Raw genomic sequence first — 3,416 nt, forward strand, 5'->3', positions numbered from 1 at the left:
CCCCATTTGTGTTTATTGTGAAGTTGGTATTAAATTTCATTTTAAGTGGCATTAAAGAGGTCTTAAAAAGTCTTAAATTTAACGTTCCTTAAGCTGTAGGAACCCTGTTTTAGCGGGCACCTGATTGGCAGCACCTGGGGGCACCAGAAGCTCAAAACAAGTGTCATAAACAGCAGAATAAGCTGTGTGGCTGAGAAGATTTGGCAATTGTTTTCATGTGCACAACCCACGTACTACTGCTCATCTCACAAATGCATGTTCCTTACAAATGTCGCACCATTTAAAAGGAAGGCTTTCCAACAGTACAAGATTTATTGACCAGGAGCATTGTTACAACAAAGAAATAATCTAACAAAAACAAATTTCTTTACTTTTTCCGCTCAGTTGACAAGCAAACTCAAATCGAACCACACTTCAACCTTTACATCTGTTTTAGACATCAGTAAAAGTTCAAACACGCTTACCTTTCATTTATGTGACATTYAAGCTATTTTAGACTTGTGTTTAAAAGACAAATAAATTTAATACTTAACAGCACACAATGATTTTATTCATCATTTTACGGTGATGATATTTATTTCATAATGGAAATTATTCTGACTCAGRCCATTCATTGTTTATAAAAAAGTTGTGTTTTAGTCGGTGCTGTGCCAAACTGTAATAAGACTTATAAATTTGGAGAGGTGGTGCTACATCCAAGAACTTCATTAGTAATTATTTTTGTTTTGTTTGTTTGTTTTTAATGTTCTTTCTGATACCTTGATTTAAGTTGCTTCTCAGTCTTATGAAGACATATTTTCCCTTTTTGTTTCAATCTCATAATTTTTAGGGTTAACACAGACGAGTGAGGCGTTTAGGCGCCAAATGTTCTTAGCTAGAAAAAAAAACTGGTTTATTCTCAAATACGGCTACTTACCCAGCTCATGCACACAAACCATGAGTCTGTGATGTCTCGAGAAGGAGACTGAAGCATTTCTGATGGATTTATGACTCATATTTGTGGTTTGAAGAAAAATAAAAGGCTGAAATTTCATTCAAGCAACTGGGCTGCAAACAACACCTGCTGGTAAAAATGATTGTCCCATTTTGTGTGAATGATTTGCCCAGATATTTTATTTATTTATTTGTTTTTTGGTTTAAAAATAAAAATAACCCTGCGCAATATTTTGAAGGAAAATAACCTGTTTRGTTTTTAATGTGTACTTGAGAGATCCAAACACTCATTAAATACAATCAGGAGGCAAAGAGAAAACAGGTTTTTATCTACAAATAATGCATGAAATAACTTGCAGGAAGCTGGACTGTGAGTTAAGAGTTGTTGGTACATGATTTCATTTCAGGTGTTTGCTAGAGCATTTGGTACATTATGTCTTGTCTGTTAATAACACATAATTTAAATGTCTTTTCTCTCCAACAAAAGCAGCATCAGTCATGGATCAAGTGTCACGTATTAAACACGGTAGAGCAGAGAGAATGCAGGTAAAACGCTCTCAGACACACTCAGAGGCACTCGTTCCTTCACCTCTTCGCTCACATGCAGGCTCATTAGTAAACCCAGTTTCTCCGTCTGAGTCACYGTCCACTGCAGTCTGTCCATTTTTGTTTGGATCTCCGCATCGTTCTTCTGAATTAAAATGACATGAATGACATTTAAAAGGAGGAGGACCATCGGGACAGATCACCAGGGGACACATCTTGTGCCCGAGAGTCCTGCCACCTCATGCGCAACACAGACGAACTGTCAGCTTTYGAGTGTGAATCCAGTCAGCCCTGAATCACCAGGCTGATCTTGCATAAGGAGAGGGCACCTCCGGCAGCTCAAACCAGCTGGAGAGGAAAGGCCCCAGATCTTAAACCTCAGGTTAAACCTTATTGACAGGGGAGTTAAGAAAAGGAGGAAAACTACAGAGGAATACGCCGAAAATTAAATGATGGCAAAATAAGATGAAAGAAGATAAAACTAAARACCTAATTATAAAAAAGTAATAACCCAAATTATTTGTCTATGTTAAATACAGAATAGTAGCAGTAAAATGCTTCTCAGATTAAATTTAAAGTTGACTCATCAGGTGAGGCAATGTCAAATCATTRCACTCCCTCCCCCGTGCTTTAAAGCTGAAGATGAAAAAGTTGTTTTTTTATTGTTGAATTTTAATAAACAAATCACTCAATTTCTGCATGGTTCTGATTAAACAAAACATTAAAAAGTCCCATTTCTCTTAAAGTTTATGAAATTGTTTGAAAAATATAAAACTGAGTTGTCAAAGCTAAAAAGCAGAACACTAACTAGAAAATTAGCTAAGACCTAAAAGTTGCAAAGCACTATATAGCTAAAAAGTAATAAAAAGGTAAATAAAAATAACTAACTAAAAAATCAAATCAAATCTGTCATTAAAATTATAGCTCACAAGCTAAAAGCAAAAAGTAGCAAAATTATGTCTAGAAGCTAAACGTTAATAGAATCTAAACGTAATAAATAAAGTCTAAGAATAGCAAAACTAGCTCGATGCTAAAAGTTGCAAAAAACTTTAAAATGGTAAAAGTAGCAAAAGCAAAGCAGCAAATAGCAACTAAAATTTTCAAGTAGCTAAATGGTACCTAAAAACGCAAAACACTAACAAAAAGCTAAAACAATCAGAARATGATGAAAAACATAAATGTTGCACTAAATAAAAAGTAGCAAAGGTTTTGTTAAAAGCAGAAAAAAAACTGAAAGCAAAATGTTGCAGTTTGGTGGCTAGAAGCTATTAGTGACAAAGACTAATCGCATTAAAACTGTAGCTAGAAGCTAAAGTTGTAAAACAGCTTAAAACAAAAAGTAGCAAAAGGCTACAAAATGGTAAAAGTAGCAAAATGTTTGCTAAAAGTAGCAAAACGYTAGAGAAATGTTCAACAAAAGATTAGCTCAAAGCAGAAAAGGGTAGCTAAAATCTTCAAGTAGCTAAATACTAGCTAAAAGTATCAAAATGTTAGCTCCAAGCTAAAAGAAGCTAAAATGTAACTAAAAGTAACAAAAGGCTAAGTACAATTTTAAAAGTTGCAAATGGATGGATAAAATTAGCAATAGGCTATAGCTCAAAGCTGAATTTAAACAGATTAAGACACCTTAACAGTCATGTTAAAAATACAGCTGAGATACATAAAACATTAAACTACAAATAAAAGAGTTGATTCTGGATCATGTTTTATGTGAAACCTGAAATCAGTAAATGAAACAAGCAGAGAAACAAAGTCTAAGAACGTGAAGTGTTTTCTTCCTCTTGTTGCTTCCTGTGTGAGGACTCCATGACCCACAGGAGTCCTGGTCCACGGTCCATCTTGGCTTGAAGTGGACGCCATCCTGAATGAGTCCTCAGCGCCCACACACACACACACACACACACACACACACACACACACACACACACACACACACA

The sequence above is a fragment of the Austrofundulus limnaeus genome, unplaced genomic scaffold (genome assembly GCF_001266775.1).
Source record: "Austrofundulus limnaeus strain Quisiro unplaced genomic scaffold, Austrofundulus_limnaeus-1.0 Scaffold2, whole genome shotgun sequence".
NCBI classification, from domain to species: domain Eukaryota; kingdom Metazoa; phylum Chordata; class Actinopteri; order Cyprinodontiformes; family Rivulidae; genus Austrofundulus; species Austrofundulus limnaeus.